The sequence below is a fragment of the Hyla sarda genome, unplaced genomic scaffold, assembly GCF_029499605.1.
Source record: "Hyla sarda isolate aHylSar1 unplaced genomic scaffold, aHylSar1.hap1 scaffold_3010, whole genome shotgun sequence".
Lineage (NCBI taxonomy): Eukaryota > Metazoa > Chordata > Amphibia > Anura > Hylidae > Hyla > Hyla sarda.
The window spans coordinates 1-25,691 of NW_026609728.1; the positions used below are offsets into that span (position 1 = coordinate 1).

At 43.4% G+C, this 25,691-nt stretch overlaps 15 pseudogenes; all 15 read left to right on the forward strand.

Moving 5' to 3' along the window:
• Nucleotides 1-135, forward strand: LOC130327655 (U2 spliceosomal RNA; annotated as a pseudogene; the record flags this gene model as incomplete).
• Nucleotides 136-1,600: 1,465 nt separating this feature from the next.
• LOC130327644 (U2 spliceosomal RNA) lies at nucleotides 1,601-1,864 on the forward strand (annotated as a pseudogene).
• Nucleotides 1,865-3,335: 1,471 nt separating this feature from the next.
• Nucleotides 3,336-3,600, forward strand: LOC130327654 (U2 spliceosomal RNA; annotated as a pseudogene).
• A 1,473-nt stretch (nucleotides 3,601-5,073) lies between these two features.
• Nucleotides 5,074-5,338, forward strand: LOC130327652 (U2 spliceosomal RNA; annotated as a pseudogene).
• A 1,473-nt stretch (nucleotides 5,339-6,811) lies between these two features.
• On the forward strand, nucleotides 6,812-7,075 carry LOC130327656 (U2 spliceosomal RNA; annotated as a pseudogene).
• A 1,473-nt stretch (nucleotides 7,076-8,548) lies between these two features.
• LOC130327658 (U2 spliceosomal RNA) lies at nucleotides 8,549-8,812 on the forward strand (annotated as a pseudogene).
• A 1,473-nt stretch (nucleotides 8,813-10,285) lies between these two features.
• On the forward strand, nucleotides 10,286-10,549 carry LOC130327659 (U2 spliceosomal RNA; annotated as a pseudogene).
• A 1,473-nt stretch (nucleotides 10,550-12,022) lies between these two features.
• Nucleotides 12,023-12,286, forward strand: LOC130327660 (U2 spliceosomal RNA; annotated as a pseudogene).
• A 1,473-nt stretch (nucleotides 12,287-13,759) lies between these two features.
• Nucleotides 13,760-14,023, forward strand: LOC130327645 (U2 spliceosomal RNA; annotated as a pseudogene).
• Nucleotides 14,024-15,496: 1,473 nt separating this feature from the next.
• Nucleotides 15,497-15,760, forward strand: LOC130327647 (U2 spliceosomal RNA; annotated as a pseudogene).
• A 1,473-nt stretch (nucleotides 15,761-17,233) lies between these two features.
• Nucleotides 17,234-17,497, forward strand: LOC130327648 (U2 spliceosomal RNA; annotated as a pseudogene).
• Nucleotides 17,498-18,970: 1,473 nt separating this feature from the next.
• LOC130327649 (U2 spliceosomal RNA) lies at nucleotides 18,971-19,234 on the forward strand (annotated as a pseudogene).
• A 1,473-nt stretch (nucleotides 19,235-20,707) lies between these two features.
• On the forward strand, nucleotides 20,708-20,971 carry LOC130327650 (U2 spliceosomal RNA; annotated as a pseudogene).
• A 1,472-nt stretch (nucleotides 20,972-22,443) lies between these two features.
• Nucleotides 22,444-22,707, forward strand: LOC130327651 (U2 spliceosomal RNA; annotated as a pseudogene).
• Nucleotides 22,708-24,180: 1,473 nt separating this feature from the next.
• Nucleotides 24,181-24,445, forward strand: LOC130327653 (U2 spliceosomal RNA; annotated as a pseudogene).
• The last annotated feature ends 1,246 nt before the right edge of the window (nucleotides 24,446-25,691 follow it).

Below are 25,691 nucleotides of genomic sequence, written 5' to 3' on the forward strand. Positions count from 1 at the left end.
TCATACGTTCCCTATCTGGGGACCATAAATTAAATGGATTTTTGAGAAAGGGAGCTGATTTGGAAGCTTGCTTCTGTCGCCCTATGCATTGACCCGATGTGGCAGTATCTTCGGGTAGTGAACAGTGCACCACCCCATTCCAGTGTTAAACAAGAAAGATTCTCATTTAATCCTCCGTGGGTGAGAATTTGAGTTTGAGAATTGGAGACCAAAATGATGAGTTGCACTGACTGGTTTATGAACGTCTATTCATTTAGCGTTTTAATGACCATGTTTGCACACTGATTGGTGTAAAAAAATAAAATAAAACTAAATAATAATAATCTAGCACACCTGTGCAGGTTTGACATGACATGACAGGTAGCTGTCTTGTGGGTGGTGCTGAATCCTGTTAAATGACATGAGGGTCTCATGCCTATACACAAGGGTGTGTCATTGCTGTTGCTTGACCATGCATTGGTTTCTGTGGTCAGTGAATGATAAAAACAAAATTTACCATACATTGATGGATGGGAAATCCGCCGTGAGGCATTTGTTTTTAGAAACTGCTGCTCACAACCAATGTTGCAATGGAGTGTCTCCATCTGCTGGTGGTATTGGAAAGGCATTAGTGCTATGACAGGGTCTGAAGAAGAAGAAGAAGAAGAAGACGGAAAAAAATATATATAAAAAGAAAAAGAGAGAGAGAGAGAGAGAGACTGACTTAGTGAGCGAGTGAGTGAGAGAGTGAGAGTGAGTGAGAGTGAATGAGTGAGTGAGTGATTGAGTGAGTGAGTGAGTGAGAACAAATGAGTTAAAGCAAGTGAGTGAGAGAGATCGAATGAATGAAAGTCTGAATGACAGAAAGAAAAAAGGATGAAGAAAGAAGCATGAAGAAAAAAAAATGTATATGGAGTTGCTGACATGAGTGCAATCTACAAAGCCGTTGAGGCTGATCCTCATGGGAGGATTATTGCACCAGGACCCTTAGCACTTTTAAAATGCCATTCAATGCCACGGGCTAGATGTAAACTGCAGATGACCATGTTGTGGTAGTTACCATGGATACCAGAGTGATGTGTGAGCTAACACATAGGCCCAACAGATTCCAAGAAGGCCAGAATCACCAGCGGCACCACCATCGATTGTCAGGTCACCCGGATTCAGCAAATACCAGAGTCCAAAATGATGCAGGTTTATACTGTTAATTTTCAGTTTATCGTTACAGTTGGTGTTATTCCATGTCGGAAGGGACGCAGCTACAGCCAGTGGGGTAACTAGAGACAGGCAGGCAGCTATGTGCAACAAAGGTAGGCGTGTTGTTTTCATATGCAGATCTGAAATATTGTCTTATATGCAAGAGGAGGAGTGATGGGGGTTCAGGCAAAAGCCAGGCTATGGATTGCATTGCTAAATGCTCCATCAGAGTGCAATGGTCGCCTGTCCTTTTTTTAAGTGATGATGTGGGTTTAGCCTGTGCTGTATGTATGTATGGGTGGCTGACTGCCACCCACCCAGAAAGTGTATGGGAGGCTGGTTGGCTGCCAGCCTTCCTTCCATTCCTATGAGTAATGTGAGTGCTCATGAAGGGGACATGGTTGGGTCCACCCCTTTCCCGGTTATCCCCTCTAGGCCTTTTGGCTTAGATCAAGTGTAAAAAAAGAAAGGATCTTGCGACAGATCGCATCCTGAGGCACGTTTTTTTTTGTGTGAATACTTGCACTTGGGTGACTTGTGAGCACATACTGATACATACGTTCCCTATCTGGGGACCATAAATTAAATGGATTTTTGAGAAAGGGAGCTGATTTGGAAGCTTGCTTCTGTCGCCCTATGCATTGACCCGATGTGGCAGTATCTTCGGGTAGTGAACAGTGCACCACCCCATTCCAGTGTTAAACAAGAAAGATTCTCATTTAATCCTCCGTGGGTGAGAATTTGAGTTTGAGAATTGGAGACCAAAATGATGAGTTGCACTGACTGGTTTATGAACGTCTATTCATTTAGCGTTTTAATGACCATGTTTGCACACTGATTGGTGTAAAAAAATAAAATAAACTAAATAATAATAATCTAGCACACCTGTGCAGGTTTGACATGACATGACAGGTAGCTGTCTTGTGGGTGGTGCTGAATCCTGTTAAATGACATGAGGGTCTCATGCCTATACACAAGGGTGTGTCATTGCTGTTGCTTGACCATGCATTGGTTTCTGTGGTCAGTGAATGATAAAAACAAAATTTACCATACATTGATGGATGGGAAATCCGCCGTGAGGCATTTGTTTTTAGAAACTGCTGCTCACAACCAATGTTGCAATGGAGTGTCTCCATCTGCTGGTGGTATTGGAAAGGCATTAGTGCTATGACAGGGTCTGAAGAAGAAGAAGAAGAAGAAGACGGAAAAAAATATATATAAAAAGAAAAAGAGAGAGAGAGAGAGAGAGACTGACTTAGTGAGCGAGTGAGTGAGAGAGTGAGAGTGAGTGAGAGTGAATGAGTGAGTGAGTGATTGAGTGAGTGAGTGAGTGAGTGAGTGAGAACAAATGAGTTAAAGCAAGTGAGTGAGAGAGATCGAATGAATGAAAGTCTGAATGACAGAAAGAAAAAAGGATGAAGAAAGAAGCATGAAGAAAAAAAAATGTATATGGAGTTGCTGACATGAGTGCAATCTACAAAGCCGTTGAGGCTGATCCTCATGGGAGGATTATTGCACCAGGACCCTTAGCACTTTTAAAATGCCATTCAATGCCACGGGCTAGATGTAAACTGCAGATGACCATGTTGTGGTAGTTACCATGGATACCAGAGTGATGTGTGAGCTAACACATAGGCCCAACAGATTCCAAGAAGGCCAGAATCACCAGCGGCACCACCATCGATTGTCAGGTCACCCGGATTCAGCAAATACCAGAGTCCAAAATGATGCAGGTTTATACTGTTAATTTTCAGTTTATCGTTACAGTTGGTGTTATTCCATGTCGGAAGGGACGCAGCTACAGCCAGTGGGGTAACTAGAGACAGGCAGGCAGCTATGTGCAACAAAGGTAGGCGTGTTGTTTTCATATGCAGATCTGAAATATTGTCTTATATGCAAGAGGAGGAGTGATGGGGGTTCAGGCAAAAGCCAGGCTATGGATTGCATTGCTAAATGCTCCATCAGAGTGCAATGGTCGCCTGTCCTTTTTTAAGTGATGATGTGGGTTTAGCCTGTGCTGTATGTATGTATGGGTGGCTGACTGCCACCCACCCAGAAAGTGTATGGGAGGCTGGTTGGCTGCCAGCCTTCCTTCCATTCCTATGAGTAATGTGAGTGCTCATGAAGGGGACATGGTTGGGTCCACCCCTTTCCCGGTTATCCCCTCTAGGCCTTTTGGCTTAGATCAAGTGTAAAAAAAGAAAGGATCTTGCGACAGATCGCATCCTGAGGCACGTTTTTTTTTGTGTGAATACTTGCACTTGGGTGACTTGTGAGCACATACTGATACATACGTTCCCTATCTGGGGACCATAAATTAAATGGGATTTTTGAGAAAGGGAGCTGATTTGGAAGCTTGCTTCTGTCGCCCTATGCATTGACCCGATGTGGCAGTATCTTCGGGTAGTGAACAGTGCACCACCCCATTCCAGTGTTAAACAAGAAAGATTCTCATTTAATCCTCCGTGGGTGAGAATTTGAGTTTGAGAATTGGAGACCAAAATGATGAGTTGCACTGACTGGTTTATGAACGTCTATTCATTTAGCGTTTTAATGACCATGTTTGCACACTGATTGGTGTAAAAAAATAAAATAAAACTAAATAATAATAATCTAGCACACCTGTGCAGGTTTGACATGACATGACAGGTAGCTGTCTTGTGGGTGGTGCTGAATCCTGTTAAATGACATGAGGGTCTCATGCCTATACACAAGGGTGTGTCATTGCTGTTGCTTGACCATGCATTGGTTTCTGTGGTCAGTGAATGATAAAAACAAAATTTACCATACATTGATGGATGGGAAATCCGCCGTGAGGCATTTGTTTTTAGAAACTGCTGCTCACAACCAATGTTGCAATGGAGTGTCTCCATCTGCTGGTGGTATTGGAAAGGCATTAGTGCTATGACAGGGTCTGAAGAAGAAGAAGAAGAAGAAGACGGAAAAAAATATATATAAAAAGAAAAAGAGAGAGAGAGAGAGAGAGACTGACTTAGTGAGCGAGTGAGTGAGAGAGTGAGAGTGAGTGAGAGTGAATGAGTGAGTGAGTGATTGAGTGAGTGAGTGAGTGAGTGAGTGAGAACAAATGAGTTAAAGCAAGTGAGTGAGAGAGATCGAATGAATGAAAGTCTGAATGACAGAAAGAAAAAAGGATGAAGAAAGAAGCATGAAGAAAAAAAAATGTATATGGAGTTGCTGACATGAGTGCAATCTACAAAGCCGTTGAGGCTGATCCTCATGGGAGGATTATTGCACCAGGACCCTTAGCACTTTTAAAATGCCATTCAATGCCACGGGCTAGATGTAAACTGCAGATGACCATGTTGTGGTAGTTACCATGGATACCAGAGTGATGTGTGAGCTAACACATAGGCCCAACAGATTCCAAGAAGGCCAGAATCACCAGCGGCACCACCATCGATTGTCAGGTCACCCGGATTCAGCAAATACCAGAGTCCAAAATGATGCAGGTTTATACTGTTAATTTTCAGTTTATCGTTACAGTTGGTGTTATTCCATGTCGGAAGGGACGCAGCTACAGCCAGTGGGGTAACTAGAGACAGGCAGGCAGCTATGTGCAACAAAGGTAGGCGTGTTGTTTTCATATGCAGATCTGAAATATTGTCTTATATGCAAGAGGAGGAGTGATGGGGGTTCAGGCAAAAGCCAGGCTATGGATTGCATTGCTAAATGCTCCATCAGAGTGCAATGGTCGCCTGTCCTTTTTTTAAGTGATGATGTGGGTTTAGCCTGTGCTGTATGTATGTATGGGTGGCTGACTGCCACCCACCCAGAAAGTGTATGGGAGGCTGGTTGGCTGCCAGCCTTCCTTCCATTCCTATGAGTAATGTGAGTGCTCATGAAGGGGACATGGTTGGGTCCACCCCTTTCCCGGTTATCCCCTCTAGGCCTTTTGGCTTAGATCAAGTGTAAAAAAAGAAAGGATCTTGCGACAGATCGCATCCTGAGGCACGTTTTTTTTTTGTGTGAATACTTGCACTTGGGTGACTTGTGAGCACATACTGATACATACGTTCCCTATCTGGGGACCATAAATTAAATGGATTTTTGAGAAAGGGAGCTGATTTGGAAGCTTGCTTCTGTCGCCCTATGCATTGACCCGATGTGGCAGTATCTTCGGGTAGTGAACAGTGCACCACCCCATTCCAGTGTTAAACAAGAAAGATTCTCATTTAATCCTCCGTGGGTGAGAATTTGAGTTTGAGAATTGGAGACCAAAATGATGAGTTGCACTGACTGGTTTATGAACGTCTATTCATTTAGCGTTTTAATGACCATGTTTGCACACTGATTGGTGTAAAAAAATAAAATAAAACTAAATAATAATAATCTAGCACACCTGTGCAGGTTTGACATGACATGACAGGTAGCTGTCTTGTGGGTGGTGCTGAATCCTGTTAAATGACATGAGGGTCTCATGCCTATACACAAGGGTGTGTCATTGCTGTTGCTTGACCATGCATTGGTTTCTGTGGTCAGTGAATGATAAAAACAAAATTTACCATACATTGATGGATGGGAAATCCGCCGTGAGGCATTTGTTTTTAGAAACTGCTGCTCACAACCAATGTTGCAATGGAGTGTCTCCATCTGCTGGTGGTATTGGAAAGGCATTAGTGCTATGACAGGGTCTGAAGAAGAAGAAGAAGAAGAAGACGGAAAAAAATATATATAAAAAGAAAAAGAGAGAGAGAGAGAGAGAGACTGACTTAGTGAGCGAGTGAGTGAGAGAGTGAGAGTGAGTGAGAGTGAATGAGTGAGTGAGTGATTGAGTGAGTGAGTGAGTGAGTGAGTGAGAACAAATGAGTTAAAGCAAGTGAGTGAGAGAGATCGAATGAATGAAAGTCTGAATGACAGAAAGAAAAAAGGATGAAGAAAGAAGCATGAAGAAAAAAAAATGTATATGGAGTTGCTGACATGAGTGCAATCTACAAAGCCGTTGAGGCTGATCCTCATGGGAGGATTATTGCACCAGGACCCTTAGCACTTTTAAAATGCCATTCAATGCCACGGGCTAGATGTAAACTGCAGATGACCATGTTGTGGTAGTTACCATGGATACCAGAGTGATGTGTGAGCTAACACATAGGCCCAACAGATTCCAAGAAGGCCAGAATCACCAGCGGCACCACCATCGATTGTCAGGTCACCCGGATTCAGCAAATACCAGAGTCCAAAATGATGCAGGTTTATACTGTTAATTTTCAGTTTATCGTTACAGTTGGTGTTATTCCATGTCGGAAGGGACGCAGCTACAGCCAGTGGGGTAACTAGAGACAGGCAGGCAGCTATGTGCAACAAAGGTAGGCGTGTTGTTTTCATATGCAGATCTGAAATATTGTCTTATATGCAAGAGGAGGAGTGATGGGGGTTCAGGCAAAAGCCAGGCTATGGATTGCATTGCTAAATGCTCCATCAGAGTGCAATGGTCGCCTGTCCTTTTTTTAAGTGATGATGTGGGTTTAGCCTGTGCTGTATGTATGTATGGGTGGCTGACTGCCACCCACCCAGAAAGTGTATGGGAGGCTGGTTGGCTGCCAGCCTTCCTTCCATTCCTATGAGTAATGTGAGTGCTCATGAAGGGGACATGGTTGGGTCCACCCCTTTCCCGGTTATCCCCTCTAGGCCTTTTGGCTTAGATCAAGTGTAAAAAAAGAAAGGATCTTGCGACAGATCGCATCCTGAGGCACGTTTTTTTTTGTGTGAATACTTGCACTTGGGTGACTTGTGAGCACATACTGATACATACGTTCCCTATCTGGGGACCATAAATTAAATGGATTTTTGAGAAAGGGAGCTGATTTGGAAGCTTGCTTCTGTCGCCCTATGCATTGACCCGATGTGGCAGTATCTTCGGGTAGTGAACAGTGCACCACCCCATTCCAGTGTTAAACAAGAAAGATTCTCATTTAATCCTCCGTGGGTGAGAATTTGAGTTTGAGAATTGGAGACCAAAATGATGAGTTGCACTGACTGGTTTATGAACGTCTATTCATTTAGCGTTTTAATGACCATGTTTGCACACTGATTGGTGTAAAAAAATAAAATAAAACTAAATAATAATAATCTAGCACACCTGTGCAGGTTTGACATGACATGACAGGTAGCTGTCTTGTGGGTGGTGCTGAATCCTGTTAAATGACATGAGGGTCTCATGCCTATACACAAGGGTGTGTCATTGCTGTTGCTTGACCATGCATTGGTTTCTGTGGTCAGTGAATGATAAAAACAAAATTTACCATACATTGATGGATGGGAAATCCGCCGTGAGGCATTTGTTTTTAGAAACTGCTGCTCACAACCAATGTTGCAATGGAGTGTCTCCATCTGCTGGTGGTATTGGAAAGGCATTAGTGCTATGACAGGGTCTGAAGAAGAAGAAGAAGAAGAAGACGGAAAAAAATATATATAAAAAGAAAAAGAGAGAGAGAGAGAGAGAGACTGACTTAGTGAGCGAGTGAGTGAGAGAGTGAGAGTGAGTGAGAGTGAATGAGTGAGTGAGTGATTGAGTGAGTGAGTGAGTGAGTGAGTGAGAACAAATGAGTTAAAGCAAGTGAGTGAGAGAGATCGAATGAATGAAAGTCTGAATGACAGAAAGAAAAAAGGATGAAGAAAGAAGCATGAAGAAAAAAAAATGTATATGGAGTTGCTGACATGAGTGCAATCTACAAAGCCGTTGAGGCTGATCCTCATGGGAGGATTATTGCACCAGGACCCTTAGCACTTTTAAAATGCCATTCAATGCCACGGGCTAGATGTAAACTGCAGATGACCATGTTGTGGTAGTTACCATGGATACCAGAGTGATGTGTGAGCTAACACATAGGCCCAACAGATTCCAAGAAGGCCAGAATCACCAGCGGCACCACCATCGATTGTCAGGTCACCCGGATTCAGCAAATACCAGAGTCCAAAATGATGCAGGTTTATACTGTTAATTTTCAGTTTATCGTTACAGTTGGTGTTATTCCATGTCGGAAGGGACGCAGCTACAGCCAGTGGGGTAACTAGAGACAGGCAGGCAGCTATGTGCAACAAAGGTAGGCGTGTTGTTTTCATATGCAGATCTGAAATATTGTCTTATATGCAAGAGGAGGAGTGATGGGGGTTCAGGCAAAAGCCAGGCTATGGATTGCATTGCTAAATGCTCCATCAGAGTGCAATGGTCGCCTGTCCTTTTTTTAAGTGATGATGTGGGTTTAGCCTGTGCTGTATGTATGTATGGGTGGCTGACTGCCACCCACCCAGAAAGTGTATGGGAGGCTGGTTGGCTGCCAGCCTTCCTTCCATTCCTATGAGTAATGTGAGTGCTCATGAAGGGGACATGGTTGGGTCCACCCCTTTCCCGGTTATCCCCTCTAGGCCTTTTGGCTTAGATCAAGTGTAAAAAAAGAAAGGATCTTGCGACAGATCGCATCCTGAGGCACGTTTTTTTTTGTGTGAATACTTGCACTTGGGTGACTTGTGAGCACATACTGATACATACGTTCCCTATCTGGGGACCATAAATTAAATGGATTTTTGAGAAAGGGAGCTGATTTGGAAGCTTGCTTCTGTCGCCCTATGCATTGACCCGATGTGGCAGTATCTTCGGGTAGTGAACAGTGCACCACCCCATTCCAGTGTTAAACAAGAAAGATTCTCATTTAATCCTCCGTGGGTGAGAATTTGAGTTTGAGAATTGGAGACCAAAATGATGAGTTGCACTGACTGGTTTATGAACGTCTATTCATTTAGCGTTTTAATGACCATGTTTGCACACTGATTGGTGTAAAAAAATAAAATAAAACTAAATAATAATAATCTAGCACACCTGTGCAGGTTTGACATGACATGACAGGTAGCTGTCTTGTGGGTGGTGCTGAATCCTGTTAAATGACATGAGGGTCTCATGCCTATACACAAGGGTGTGTCATTGCTGTTGCTTGACCATGCATTGGTTTCTGTGGTCAGTGAATGATAAAAACAAAATTTACCATACATTGATGGATGGGAAATCCGCCGTGAGGCATTTGTTTTTAGAAACTGCTGCTCACAACCAATGTTGCAATGGAGTGTCTCCATCTGCTGGTGGTATTGGAAAGGCATTAGTGCTATGACAGGGTCTGAAGAAGAAGAAGAAGAAGAAGACGGAAAAAAATATATATAAAAAGAAAAAGAGAGAGAGAGAGAGAGAGACTGACTTAGTGAGCGAGTGAGTGAGAGAGTGAGAGTGAGTGAGAGTGAATGAGTGAGTGAGTGATTGAGTGAGTGAGTGAGTGAGTGAGTGAGAACAAATGAGTTAAAGCAAGTGAGTGAGAGAGATCGAATGAATGAAAGTCTGAATGACAGAAAGAAAAAAGGATGAAGAAAGAAGCATGAAGAAAAAAAAATGTATATGGAGTTGCTGACATGAGTGCAATCTACAAAGCCGTTGAGGCTGATCCTCATGGGAGGATTATTGCACCAGGACCCTTAGCACTTTTAAAATGCCATTCAATGCCACGGGCTAGATGTAAACTGCAGATGACCATGTTGTGGTAGTTACCATGGATACCAGAGTGATGTGTGAGCTAACACATAGGCCCAACAGATTCCAAGAAGGCCAGAATCACCAGCGGCACCACCATCGATTGTCAGGTCACCCGGATTCAGCAAATACCAGAGTCCAAAATGATGCAGGTTTATACTGTTAATTTTCAGTTTATCGTTACAGTTGGTGTTATTCCATGTCGGAAGGGACGCAGCTACAGCCAGTGGGGTAACTAGAGACAGGCAGGCAGCTATGTGCAACAAAGGTAGGCGTGTTGTTTTCATATGCAGATCTGAAATATTGTCTTATATGCAAGAGGAGGAGTGATGGGGGTTCAGGCAAAAGCCAGGCTATGGATTGCATTGCTAAATGCTCCATCAGAGTGCAATGGTCGCCTGTCCTTTTTTTAAGTGATGATGTGGGTTTAGCCTGTGCTGTATGTATGTATGGGTGGCTGACTGCCACCCACCCAGAAAGTGTATGGGAGGCTGGTTGGCTGCCAGCCTTCCTTCCATTCCTATGAGTAATGTGAGTGCTCATGAAGGGGACATGGTTGGGTCCACCCCTTTCCCGGTTATCCCCTCTAGGCCTTTTGGCTTAGATCAAGTGTAAAAAAAGAAAGGATCTTGCGACAGATCGCATCCTGAGGCACGTTTTTTTTTGTGTGAATACTTGCACTTGGGTGACTTGTGAGCACATACTGATACATACGTTCCCTATCTGGGGACCATAAATTAAATGGATTTTTGAGAAAGGGAGCTGATTTGGAAGCTTGCTTCTGTCGCCCTATGCATTGACCCGATGTGGCAGTATCTTCGGGTAGTGAACAGTGCACCACCCCATTCCAGTGTTAAACAAGAAAGATTCTCATTTAATCCTCCGTGGGTGAGAATTTGAGTTTGAGAATTGGAGACCAAAATGATGAGTTGCACTGACTGGTTTATGAACGTCTATTCATTTAGCGTTTTAATGACCATGTTTGCACACTGATTGGTGTAAAAAAATAAAATAAAACTAAATAATAATAATCTAGCACACCTGTGCAGGTTTGACATGACATGACAGGTAGCTGTCTTGTGGGTGGTGCTGAATCCTGTTAAATGACATGAGGGTCTCATGCCTATACACAAGGGTGTGTCATTGCTGTTGCTTGACCATGCATTGGTTTCTGTGGTCAGTGAATGATAAAAACAAAATTTACCATACATTGATGGATGGGAAATCCGCCGTGAGGCATTTGTTTTTAGAAACTGCTGCTCACAACCAATGTTGCAATGGAGTGTCTCCATCTGCTGGTGGTATTGGAAAGGCATTAGTGCTATGACAGGGTCTGAAGAAGAAGAAGAAGAAGAAGACGGAAAAAAATATATATAAAAAGAAAAAGAGAGAGAGAGAGAGAGAGACTGACTTAGTGAGCGAGTGAGTGAGAGAGTGAGAGTGAGTGAGAGTGAATGAGTGAGTGAGTGATTGAGTGAGTGAGTGAGTGAGTGAGTGAGAACAAATGAGTTAAAGCAAGTGAGTGAGAGAGATCGAATGAATGAAAGTCTGAATGACAGAAAGAAAAAAGGATGAAGAAAGAAGCATGAAGAAAAAAAAATGTATATGGAGTTGCTGACATGAGTGCAATCTACAAAGCCGTTGAGGCTGATCCTCATGGGAGGATTATTGCACCAGGACCCTTAGCACTTTTAAAATGCCATTCAATGCCACGGGCTAGATGTAAACTGCAGATGACCATGTTGTGGTAGTTACCATGGATACCAGAGTGATGTGTGAGCTAACACATAGGCCCAACAGATTCCAAGAAGGCCAGAATCACCAGCGGCACCACCATCGATTGTCAGGTCACCCGGATTCAGCAAATACCAGAGTCCAAAATGATGCAGGTTTATACTGTTAATTTTCAGTTTATCGTTACAGTTGGTGTTATTCCATGTCGGAAGGGACGCAGCTACAGCCAGTGGGGTAACTAGAGACAGGCAGGCAGCTATGTGCAACAAAGGTAGGCGTGTTGTTTTCATATGCAGATCTGAAATATTGTCTTATATGCAAGAGGAGGAGTGATGGGGGTTCAGGCAAAAGCCAGGCTATGGATTGCATTGCTAAATGCTCCATCAGAGTGCAATGGTCGCCTGTCCTTTTTTTAAGTGATGATGTGGGTTTAGCCTGTGCTGTATGTATGTATGGGTGGCTGACTGCCACCCACCCAGAAAGTGTATGGGAGGCTGGTTGGCTGCCAGCCTTCCTTCCATTCCTATGAGTAATGTGAGTGCTCATGAAGGGGACATGGTTGGGTCCACCCCTTTCCCGGTTATCCCCTCTAGGCCTTTTGGCTTAGATCAAGTGTAAAAAAAGAAAGGATCTTGCGACAGATCGCATCCTGAGGCACGTTTTTTTTTGTGTGAATACTTGCACTTGGGTGACTTGTGAGCACATACTGATACATACGTTCCCTATCTGGGGACCATAAATTAAATGGATTTTTGAGAAAGGGAGCTGATTTGGAAGCTTGCTTCTGTCGCCCTATGCATTGACCCGATGTGGCAGTATCTTCGGGTAGTGAACAGTGCACCACCCCATTCCAGTGTTAAACAAGAAAGATTCTCATTTAATCCTCCGTGGGTGAGAATTTGAGTTTGAGAATTGGAGACCAAAATGATGAGTTGCACTGACTGGTTTATGAACGTCTATTCATTTAGCGTTTTAATGACCATGTTTGCACACTGATTGGTGTAAAAAAATAAAATAAAACTAAATAATAATAATCTAGCACACCTGTGCAGGTTTGACATGACATGACAGGTAGCTGTCTTGTGGGTGGTGCTGAATCCTGTTAAATGACATGAGGGTCTCATGCCTATACACAAGGGTGTGTCATTGCTGTTGCTTGACCATGCATTGGTTTCTGTGGTCAGTGAATGATAAAAACAAAATTTACCATACATTGATGGATGGGAAATCCGCCGTGAGGCATTTGTTTTTAGAAACTGCTGCTCACAACCAATGTTGCAATGGAGTGTCTCCATCTGCTGGTGGTATTGGAAAGGCATTAGTGCTATGACAGGGTCTGAAGAAGAAGAAGAAGAAGAAGACGGAAAAAAATATATATAAAAAGAAAAAGAGAGAGAGAGAGAGAGAGACTGACTTAGTGAGCGAGTGAGTGAGAGAGTGAGAGTGAGTGAGAGTGAATGAGTGAGTGAGTGATTGAGTGAGTGAGTGAGTGAGTGAGTGAGAACAAATGAGTTAAAGCAAGTGAGTGAGAGAGATCGAATGAATGAAAGTCTGAATGACAGAAAGAAAAAAGGATGAAGAAAGAAGCATGAAGAAAAAAAAATGTATATGGAGTTGCTGACATGAGTGCAATCTACAAAGCCGTTGAGGCTGATCCTCATGGGAGGATTATTGCACCAGGACCCTTAGCACTTTTAAAATGCCATTCAATGCCACGGGCTAGATGTAAACTGCAGATGACCATGTTGTGGTAGTTACCATGGATACCAGAGTGATGTGTGAGCTAACACATAGGCCCAACAGATTCCAAGAAGGCCAGAATCACCAGCGGCACCACCATCGATTGTCAGGTCACCCGGATTCAGCAAATACCAGAGTCCAAAATGATGCAGGTTTATACTGTTAATTTTCAGTTTATCGTTACAGTTGGTGTTATTCCATGTCGGAAGGGACGCAGCTACAGCCAGTGGGGTAACTAGAGACAGGCAGGCAGCTATGTGCAACAAAGGTAGGCGTGTTGTTTTCATATGCAGATCTGAAATATTGTCTTATATGCAAGAGGAGGAGTGATGGGGGTTCAGGCAAAAGCCAGGCTATGGATTGCATTGCTAAATGCTCCATCAGAGTGCAATGGTCGCCTGTCCTTTTTTTAAGTGATGATGTGGGTTTAGCCTGTGCTGTATGTATGTATGGGTGGCTGACTGCCACCCACCCAGAAAGTGTATGGGAGGCTGGTTGGCTGCCAGCCTTCCTTCCATTCCTATGAGTAATGTGAGTGCTCATGAAGGGGACATGGTTGGGTCCACCCCTTTCCCAGTTATCCCCTCTAGGCCTTTTGGCTTAGATCAAGTGTAAAAAAAGAAAGGATCTTGCGACAGATCGCATCCTGAGGCACGTTTTTTTTTGTGTGAATACTTGCACTTGGGTGACTTGTGAGCACATACTGATACATACGTTCCCTATCTGGGGACCATAAATTAAATGGATTTTTGAGAAAGGGAGCTGATTTGGAAGCTTGCTTCTGTCGCCCTATGCATTGACCCGATGTGGCAGTATCTTCGGGTAGTGAACAGTGCACCACCCCATTCCAGTGTTAAACAAGAAAGATTCTCATTTAATCCTCCGTGGGTGAGAATTTGAGTTTGAGAATTGGAGACCAAAATGATGAGTTGCACTGACTGGTTTATGAACGTCTATTCATTTAGCGTTTTAATGACCATGTTTGCACACTGATTGGTGTAAAAAAATAAAATAAAACTAAATAATAATAATCTAGCACACCTGTGCAGGTTTGACATGACATGACAGGTAGCTGTCTTGTGGGTGGTGCTGAATCCTGTTAAATGACATGAGGGTCTCATGCCTATACACAAGGGTGTGTCATTGCTGTTGCTTGACCATGCATTGGTTTCTGTGGTCAGTGAATGATAAAAACAAAATTTACCATACATTGATGGATGGGAAATCCGCCGTGAGGCATTTGTTTTTAGAAACTGCTGCTCACAACCAATGTTGCAATGGAGTGTCTCCATCTGCTGGTGGTATTGGAAAGGCATTAGTGCTATGACAGGGTCTGAAGAAGAAGAAGAAGAAGAAGACGGAAAAAAATATATATAAAAAGAAAAAGAGAGAGAGAGAGAGAGAGACTGACTTAGTGAGCGAGTGAGTGAGAGAGTGAGAGTGAGTGAGAGTGAATGAGTGAGTGAGTGATTGAGTGAGTGAGTGAGTGAGTGAGTGAGAACAAATGAGTTAAAGCAAGTGAGTGAGAGAGATCGAATGAATGAAAGTCTGAATGACAGAAAGAAAAAAGGATGAAGAAAGAAGCATGAAGAAAAAAAAATGTATATGGAGTTGCTGACATGAGTGCAATCTACAAAGCCGTTGAGGCTGATCCTCATGGGAGGATTATTGCACCAGGACCCTTAGCACTTTTAAAATGCCATTCAATGCCACGGGCTAGATGTAAACTGCAGATGACCATGTTGTGGTAGTTACCATGGATACCAGAGTGATGTGTGAGCTAACACATAGGCCCAACAGATTCCAAGAAGGCCAGAATCACCAGCGGCACCACCATCGATTGTCAGGTCACCCGGATTCAGCAAATACCAGAGTCCAAAATGATGCAGGTTTATACTGTTAATTTTCAGTTTATCGTTACAGTTGGTGTTATTCCATGTCGGAAGGGACGCAGCTACAGCCAGTGGGGTAACTAGAGACAGGCAGGCAGCTATGTGCAACAAAGGTAGGCGTGTTGTTTTCATATGCAGATCTGAAATATTGTCTTATATGCAAGAGGAGGAGTGATGGGGGTTCAGGCAAAAGCCAGGCTATGGATTGCATTGCTAAATGCTCCATCAGAGTGCAATGGTCGCCTGTCCTTTTTTTAAGTGATGATGTGGGTTTAGCCTGTGCTGTATGTATGTATGGGTGGCTGACTGCCACCCACCCAGAAAGTGTATGGGAGGCTGGTTGGCTGCCAGCCTTCCTTCCATTCCTATGAGTAATGTGAGTGCTCATGAAGGGGACATGGTTGGGTCCACCCCTTTCCCGGTTATCCCCTCTAGGCCTTTTGGCTTAGATCAAGTGTAAAAAAAGAAAGGATCTTGCGACAGATCGCATCCTGAGGCACGTTTTTTTTTGTGTGAATACTTGCACTTGGGTGACTTGTGAGCACATACTGATACATACGTTCCCTATCTGGGGACCATAAATTAAATGGATTTTTGAGAAAGGGAGCTGATTTGGAAGCTTGCTTCTGTCGCCCTATGCATTGACCCGATGTGGCAGTATCTTCGGGTAGTGAACAGTGCACCACCCCATTCCAGTGTTAAACAAGAAAGATTCTCATTTAATCCTCCGTGGGTGAGAATTTGAGTTTGAGAATTGGAGACCAAAATGATGAGTTGCACTGACTGGTTTATGAACGTCTATTCATTTAGCGTTTTAATGACCATGTTTGCACACTGATTGGTGTAAAAAAATAAAATAAAACTAAATAATAATAATCTAGCACACCTGTGCAGGTTTGACATGACATGACAGGTAGCTGTCTTGTGGGTGGTGCTGAATCCTGTTAAATGACATGAGGGTCTCATGCCTATACACAAGGGTGTGTCATTGCTGTTGCTTGACCATGCATTGGTTTCTGTGGTCAGTGAATGATAAAAACAAAATTTACCATACATTGATGGATGGGAAATCCGCCGTGAGGCATTTGTTTTTAGAAACTGCTGCTCACAACCAATGTTGCAATGGAGTGTCTCCATCTGCTGGTGGTATTGGAAAGGCATTAGTGCTATGACAGGGTCTGAAGAAGAAGAAGAAGAAGAAGACGGAAAAAAATATATATAAAAAGAAAAAGAGAGAGAGAGAGAGAGAGACTGACTTAGTGAGCGAGTGAGTGAGAGAGTGAGAGTGAGTGAGAGTGAATGAGTGAGTGAGTGATTGAGTGAGTGAGTGAGTGAGTGAGTGAGAACAAATGAGTTAAAGCAAGTGAGTGAGAGAGATCGAATGAATGAAAGTCTGAATGACAGAAAGAAAAAAGGATGAAGAAAGAAGCATGAAGAAAAAAAAATGTATATGGAGTTGCTGACATGAGTGCAATCTACAAAGCCGTTGAGGCTGATCCTCATGGGAGGATTATTGCACCAGGACCCTTAGCACTTTTAAAATGCCATTCAATGCCACGGGCTAGATGTAAACTGCAGATGACCATGTTGTGGTAGTTACCATGGATACCAGAGTGATGTGTGAGCTAACACATAGGCCCAACAGATTCCAAGAAGGCCAGAATCACCAGCGGCACCACCATCGATTGTCAGGTCACCCGGATTCAGCAAATACCAGAGTCCAAAATGATGCAGGTTTATACTGTTAATTTTCAGTTTATCGTTACAGTTGGTGTTATTCCATGTCGGAAGGGACGCAGCTACAGCCAGTGGGGTAACTAGAGACAGGCAGGCAGCTATGTGCAACAAAGGTAGGCGTGTTGTTTTCATATGCAGATCTGAAATATTGTCTTATATGCAAGAGGAGGAGTGATGGGGGTTCAGGCAAAAGCCAGGCTATGGATTGCATTGCTAAATGCTCCATCAGAGTGCAATGGTCGCCTGTCCTTTTTTTAAGTGATGATGTGGGTTTAGCCTGTGCTGTATGTATGTATGGGTGGCTGACTGCCACCCACCCAGAAAGTGTATGGGAGGCTGGTTGGCTGCCAGCCTTCCTTCCATTCCTATGAGTAATGTGAGTGCTCATGAAGGGGACATGGTTGGGTCCACCCCTTTCCCGGTTATCCCCTCTAGGCCTTTTGGCTTAGATCAAGTGTAAAAAAAGAAAGGATCTTGCGACAGATCGCATCCTGAGGCACGTTTTTTTTTGTGTGAATACTTGCACTTGGGTGACTTGTGAGCACATACTGATACATACGTTCCCTATCTGGGGACCATAAATTAAATGGATTTTTGAGAAAGGGAGCTGATTTGGAAGCTTGCTTCTGTCGCCCTATGCATTGACCCGATGTGGCAGTATCTTCGGGTAGTGAACAGTGCACCACCCCATTCCAGTGTTAAACAAGAAAGATTCTCATTTAATCCTCCGTGGGTGAGAATTTGAGTTTGAGAATTGGAGACCAAAATGATGAGTTGCACTGACTGGTTTATGAACGTCTATTCATTTAGCGTTTTAATGACCATGTTTGCACACTGATTGGTGTAAAAAAATAAAATAAAACTAAATAATAATAATCTAGCACACCTGTGCAGGTTTGACATGACATGACAGGTAGCTGTCTTGTGGGTGGTGCTGAATCCTGTTAAATGACATGAGGGTCTCATGCCTATACACAAGGGTGTGTCATTGCTGTTGCTTGACCATGCATTGGTTTCTGTGGTCAGTGAATGATAAAAACAAAATTTACCATACATTGATGGATGGGAAATCCGCCGTGAGGCATTTGTTTTTAGAAACTGCTGCTCACAACCAATGTTGCAATGGAGTGTCTCCATCTGCTGGTGGTATTGGAAAGGCATTAGTGCTATGACAGGGTCTGAAGAAGAAGAAGAAGAAGAAGACGGAAAAAAATATATATAAAAAGAAAAAGAGAGAGAGAGAGAGAGAGACTGACTTAGTGAGCGAGTGAGTGAGAGAGTGAGAGTGAGTGAGAGTGAATGAGTGAGTGAGTGATTGAGTGAGTGAGTGAGTGAGTGAGTGAGAACAAATGAGTTAAAGCAAGTGAGTGAGAGAGATCGAATGAATGAAAGTCTGAATGACAGAAAGAAAAAAGGATGAAGAAAGAAGCATGAAGAAAAAAAAATGTATATGGAGTTGCTGACATGAGTGCAATCTACAAAGCCGTTGAGGCTGATCCTCATGGGAGGATTATTGCACCAGGACCCTTAGCACTTTTAAAATGCCATTCAATGCCACGGGCTAGATGTAAACTGCAGATGACCATGTTGTGGTAGTTACCATGGATACCAGAGTGATGTGTGAGCTAACACATAGGCCCAACAGATTCCAAGAAGGCCAGAATCACCAGCGGCACCACCATCGATTGTCAGGTCACCCGGATTCAGCAAATACCAGAGTCCAAAATGATGCAGGTTTATACTGTTAATTTTCAGTTTATCGTTACAGTTGGTGTTATTCCATGTCGGAAGGGACGCAGCTACAGCCAGTGGGGTAACTAGAGACAGGCAGGCAGCTATGTGCAACAAAGGTAGGCGTGTTGTTTTCATATGCAGATCTGAAATATTGTCTTATATGCAAGAGGAGGAGTGATGGGGGTTCAGGCAAAAGCCAGGCTATGGATTGCATTGCTAAATGCTCCATCAGAGTGCAATGGTCGCCTGTCCTTTTTTTAAGTGATGATGTGGGTTTAGCCTGTGCTGTATGTATGTATGGGTGGCTGACTGCCACCCACCCAGAAAGTGTATGGGAGGCTGGTTGGCTGCCAGCCTTCCTTCCATTCCTATGAGTAATGTGAGTGCTCATGAAGGGGACATGGTTGGGTCCACCCCTTTCCCGGTTATCCCCTCTAGGCCTTTTGGCTTAGATCAAGTGTAAAAAAAGAAAGGATCTTGCGACAGATCGCATCCTGAGGCACGTTTTTTTTTGTGTGAATACTTGCACTTGGGTGACTTGTGAGCACATACTGATACATACGTTCCCTATCTGGGGACCATAAATTAAATGGATTTTTGAGAAAGGGAGCTGATTTGGAAGCTTGCTTCTGTCGCCCTATGCATTGACCCGATGTGGCAGTATCTTCGGGTAGTGAACAGTGCACCACCCCATTCCAGTGTTAAACAAGAAAGATTCTCATTTAATCCTCCGTGGGTGAGAATTTGAGTTTGAGAATTGGAGACCAAAATGATGAGTTGCACTGACTGGTTTATGAACGTCTATTCATTTAGCGTTTTAATGACCATGTTTGCACACTGATTGGTGTAAAAAAATAAAATAAAACTAAATAATAATAATCTAGCACACCTGTGCAGGTTTGACATGACATGACAGGTAGCTGTCTTGTGGGTGGTGCTGAATCCTGTTAAATGACATGAGGGTCTCATGCCTATACACAAGGGTGTGTCATTGCTGTTGCTTGACCATGCATTGGTTTCTGTGGTCAGTGAATGATAAAAACAAAATTTACCATACATTGATGGATGGGAAATCCGCCGTGAGGCATTTGTTTTTAGAAACTGCTGCTCACAACCAATGTTGCAATGGAGTGTCTCCATCTGCTGGTGGTATTGGAAAGGCATTAGTGCTATGACAGGGTCTGAAGAAGAAGAAGAAGAAGAAGACGGAAAAAAATATATATAAAAAGAAAAAGAGAGAGAGAGAGAGAGAGACTGACTTAGTGAGCGAGTGAGTGAGAGAGTGAGAGTGAGTGAGAGTGAATGAGTGAGTGAGTGATTGAGTGAGTGAGTGAGTGAGTGAGTGAGAACAAATGAGTTAAAGCAAGTGAGTGAGAGAGATCGAATGAATGAAAGTCTGAATGACAGAAAGAAAAAAGGATGAAGAAAGAAGCATGAAGAAAAAAAAATGTATATGGAGTTGCTGACATGAGTGCAATCTACAAAGCCGTTGAGGCTGATCCTCATGGGAGGATTATTGCACCAGGACCCTTAGCACTTTTAAAATGCCATTCAATGCCACGGGCTAGATGTAAACTGCAGATGACCATGTTGTGGTAGTTACCATGGATACCAGAGTGATGTGTGAGCTAACACATAGGCCCAACAGATTCCAAGAAGGCCAGAATCACCAGCGGCACCACCATCGATTGTCAGGTCACCCGGATTCAGCAAATACCAGAGTCCAAAATGATGCAGGTTTATACTGTTAATTTTCAGTTTATCGTTACAGTTGGTGTTATTCCATGTCGGAAGGGACGCAGCTACAGCCAGTGGGGTAACTAGAGACAGGCAGGCAGCTATGTGCAACAAAGGTAGGCGTGTTGTTTTCATATGCAGATCTGAAATATTGTCTTATATGCAAGAGGAGGAGTGATGGGGGTTCAGGCAAAAGCCAGGCTATGGATTGCATTGCTAAATGCTCCATCAGAGTGCAATGGTCGCCTGTCCTTTTTTTAAGTGATGATGTGGGTTTAGCCTGTGCTGTATGTATGTATGGGTGGCTGACTGCCACCCACCCAGAAAGTGTATGGGAGGCTGGTTGGCTGCCAGCCTTCCTTCCATTCCTATGAGTAATGTGAGTGCTCATGAAGGGGACATGGTTGGGTCCACCCCTTTCCCGGTTATCCCCTCTAGGCCTTTTGGCTTAGATCAAGTGTAAAAAAAGAAAGGATCTTGCGACAGATCGCATCCTGAGGCACGTTTTTTTTTGTGTGAATACTTGCACTTGGGTGACTTGTGAGCACATACTGATACATACGTTCCCTATCTGGGGACCATAAATTAAATGGATTTTTGAGAAAGGGAGCTGATTTGGAAGCTTGCTTCTGTCGCCCTATGCATTGACCCGATGTGGCAGTATCTTCGGGTAGTGAACAGTGCACCACCCCATTCCAGTGTTAAACAAGAAAGATTCTCATTTAATCCTCCGTGGGTGAGAATTTGAGTTTGAGAATTGGAGACCAAAATGATGAGTTGCACTGACTGGTTTATGAACGTCTATTCATTTAGCGTTTTAATGACCATGTTTGCACACTGATTGGTGTAAAAAAATAAAATAAAACTAAATAATAATAATCTAGCACACCTGTGCAGGTTTGACATGACATGACAGGTAGCTGTCTTGTGGGTGGTGCTGAATCCTGTTAAATGACATGAGGGTCTCATGCCTATACACAAGGGTGTGTCATTGCTGTTGCTTGACCATGCATTGGTTTCTGTGGTCAGTGAATGATAAAAACAAAATTTACCATACATTGATGGATGGGAAATCCGCCGTGAGGCATTTGTTTTTAGAAACTGCTGCTCACAACCAATGTTGCAATGGAGTGTCTCCATCTGCTGGTGGTATTGGAAAGGCATTAGTGCTATGACAGGGTCTGAAGAAGAAGAAGAAGAAGAAGACGGAAAAAAATATATATAAAAAGAAAAAGAGAGAGAGAGAGAGAGAGACTGACTTAGTGAGCGAGTGAGTGAGAGAGTGAGAGTGAGTGAGAGTGAATGAGTGAGTGAGTGATTGAGTGAGTGAGTGAGTGAGTGAGTGAGAACAAATGAGTTAAAGCAAGTGAGTGAGAGAGATCGAATGAATGAAAGTCTGAATGACAGAAAGAAAAAAGGATGAAGAAAGAAGCATGAAGAAAAAAAAATGTATATGGAGTTGCTGACATGAGTGCAATCTACAAAGCCGTTGAGGCTGATCCTCATGGGAGGATTATTGCACCAGGACCCTTAGCACTTTTAAAATGCCATTCAATGCCACGGGCTAGATGTAAACTGCAGATGACCATGTTGTGGTAGTTACCATGGATACCAGAGTGATGTGTGAGCTAACACATAGGCCCAACAGATTCCAAGAAGGCCAGAATCACCAGCGGCACCACCATCGATTGTCAGGTCACCCGGATTCAGCAAATACCAGAGTCCAAAATGATGCAGGTTTATACTGTTAATTTTCAGTTTATCGTTACAGTTGGGTTATTCCATGTCGGAAGGGACGCAGCTACAGCCAGTGGGGTAACTAGAGACAGGCAGGCAGCTATGTGCAACAAAGGTAGGCGTGTTGTTTTCATATGCAGATCTGAAATATTGTCTTATATGCAAGAGGAGGAGTGATGGGGGTTCAGGCAAAAGCCAGGCTATGGATTGCATTGCTAAATGCTCCATCAGAGTGCAATGGTCGCCTGTCCTTTTTTTAAGTGATGATGTGGGTTTAGCCTGTGCTGTATGTATGTATGGGTGGCTGACTGCCACCCACCCAGAAAGTGTATGGGAGGCTGGTTGGCTGCCAGCCTTCCTTCCATTCCTATGAGTAATGTGAGTGCTCATGAAGGGGACATGGTTGGGTCCACCCCTTTCCCGGTTATCCCCTCTAGGCCTTTTGGCTTAGATCAAGTGTAAAAAAAGAAAGGATCTTGCGACAGATCGCATCCTGAGGCACGTTTTTTTTTGTGTGAATACTTGCACTTGGGTGACTTGTGAGCACATACTGATACATACGTTCCCTATCTGGGGACCATAAATTAAATGGATTTTTGAGAAAGGGAGCTGATTTGGAAGCTTGCTTCTGTCGCCCTATGCATTGACCCGATGTGGCAGTATCTTCGGGTAGTGAACAGTGCACCACCCCATTCCAGTGTTAAACAAGAAAGATTCTCATTTAATCCTCCGTGGGTGAGAATTTGAGTTTGAGAATTGGAGACCAAAATGATGAGTTGCACTGACTGGTTTATGAACGTCTATTCATTTAGCGTTTTAATGACCATGTTTGCACACTGATTGGTGTAAAAAAATAAAATAAAACTAAATAATAATAATCTAGCACACCTGTGCAGGTTTGACATGACATGACAGGTAGCTGTCTTGTGGGTGGTGCTGAATCCTGTTAAATGACATGAGGGTCTCATGCCTATACACAAGGGTGTGTCATTGCTGTTGCTTGACCATGCATTGGTTTCTGTGGTCAGTGAATGATAAAAACAAAATTTACCATACATTGATGGATGGGAAATCCGCCGTGAGGCATTTGTTTTTAGAAACTGCTGCTCACAACCAATGTTGCAATGGAGTGTCTCCATCTGCTGGTGGTATTGGAAAGGCATTAGTGCTATGACAGGGTCTGAAGAAGAAGAAGAAGAAGAAGACGGAAAAAAATATATATAAAAAGAAAAAGAGAGAGAGAGAGAGAGAGACTGACTTAGTGAGCGAGTGAGTGAGAGAGTGAGAGTGAGTGAGAGTGAATGAGTGAGTGAGTGATTGAGTGAGTGAGTGAGTGAGTGAGTGAGAACAAATGAGTTAAAGCAAGTGAGTGAGAGAGATCGAATGAATGAAAGTCTGAATGACAGAAAGAAAAAAGGATGAAGAAAGAAGCATGAAGAAAAAAAAATGTATATGGAGTTGCTGACATGAGTGCAATCTACAAAGCCGTTGAGGCTGATCCTCATGGGAGGATTATTGCACCAGGACCCTTAGCACTTTTAAAATGCCATTCAATGCCACGGGCTAGATGTAAACTGCAGATGACCATGTTGTGGTAGTTACCATGGATACCAGAGTGATGTGTGAGCTAACACATAGGCCCAACAGATTCCAAGAAGGCCAGAATCACCAGCGGCACCACCATCGATTGTCAGGTCACCCGGATTCAGCAAATACCAGAGTCCAAAATGATGCAGGTTTATACTGTTAATTTTCAGTTTATCGTTACAGTTGGTGTTATTCCATGTCGGAAGGGACGCAGCTACAGCCAGTGGGGTAACTAGAGACAGGCAGGCAGCTATGTGCAACAAAGGTAGGCGTGTTGTTTTCATATGCAGATCTGAAATATTGTCTTATATGCAAGAGGAGGAGTGATGGGGGTTCAGGCAAAAGCCAGGCTATGGATTGCATTGCTAAATGCTCCATCAGAGTGCAATGGTCGCCTGTCCTTTTTTTAAGTGATGATGTGGGTTTAGCCTGTGCTGTATGTATGTATGGGTGGCTGACTGCCACCCACCCAGAAAGTGTATGGGAGGCTGGTTGGCTGCCAGCCTTCCTTCCATTCCTATGAGTAATGTGAGTGCTCATGAAGGGGACATGGTTGGGTCCACCCCTTTCCCGGTTATCCCCTCTAGGCCTTTTGGCTTAGATCAAGTGTAAAAAAAGAAAGGATCTTGCGACAGATCGCATCCTGAGGCACGTTTTTTTTTTGTGTGAATACTTGCACTTGGGTGACTTGTGAGCACATACTGATACATACGTTCCCTATCTGGGGACCATAAATTAAATGGATTTTTGAGAAAGGGAGCTGATTTGGAAGCTTGCTTCTGTCGCCCTATGCATTGACCCGATGTGGCAGTATCTTCGGGTAGTGAACAGTGCACCACCCCATTCCAGTGTTAAACAAGAAAGATTCTCATTTAATCCTCCGTGGGTGAGAATTTGAGTTTGAGAATTGGAGACCAAAATGATGAGTTGCACTGACTGGTTTATGAACGTCTATTCATTTAGCGTTTTAATGACCATGTTTGCACACTGATTGGTGTAAAAAAATAAAATAAAACTAAATAATAATAATCTAGCACACCTGTGCAGGTTTGACATGACATGACAGGTAGCTGTCTTGTGGGTGGTGCTGAATCCTGTTAAATGACATGAGGGTCTCATGCCTATACACAAGGGTGTGTCATTGCTGTTGCTTGACCATGCATTGGTTTCTGTGGTCAGTGAATGATAAAAACAAAATTTACCATACATTGATGGATGGGAAATCCGCCGTGAGGCATTTGTTTTTAGAAACTGCTGCTCACAACCAATGTTGCAATGGAGTGTCTCCATCTGCTGGTGGTATTGGAAAGGCATTAGTGCTATGACAGGGTCTGAAGAAGAAGAAGAAGAAGAAGACGGAAAAAAATATATATAAAAAGAAAAAGAGAGAGAGAGAGAGAGAGACTGACTTAGTGAGCGAGTGAGTGAGAGAGTGAGAGTGAGTGAGAGTGAATGAGTGAGTGAGTGATTGAGTGAGTGAGTGAGTGAGTGAGTGAGAACAAATGAGTTAAAGCAAGTGAGTGAGAGAGATCGAATGAATGAAAGTCTGAATGACAGAAAGAAAAAAGGATGAAGAAAGAAGCATGAAGAAAAAAAAATGTATATGGAGTTGCTGACATGAGTGCAATCTACAAAGCCGTTGAGGCTGATCCTCATGGGAGGATTATTGCACCAGGACCCTTAGCACTTTTAAAATGCCATTCAATGCCACGGGCTAGATGTAAACTGCAGATGACCATGTTGTGGTAGTTACCATGGATACCAGAGTGATGTGTGAGCTAACACATAGGCCCAACAGATTCCAAGAAGGCCAGAATCACCAGCGGCACCACCATCGATTGTCAGGTCACCCGGATTCAGCAAATACCAGAGTCCAAAATGATGCAGGTTTATACTGTTAATTTTCAGTTTATCGTTACAGTTGGTGTTATTCCATGTCGGAAGGGACGCAGCTACAGCCAGTGGGGTAACTAGAGACAGGCAGGCAGCTATGTGCAACAAAGGTAGGCGTGTTGTTTTCATATGCAGATCTGAAATATTGTCTTATATGCAAGAGGAGGAGTGATGGGGGTTCAGGCAAAAGCCAG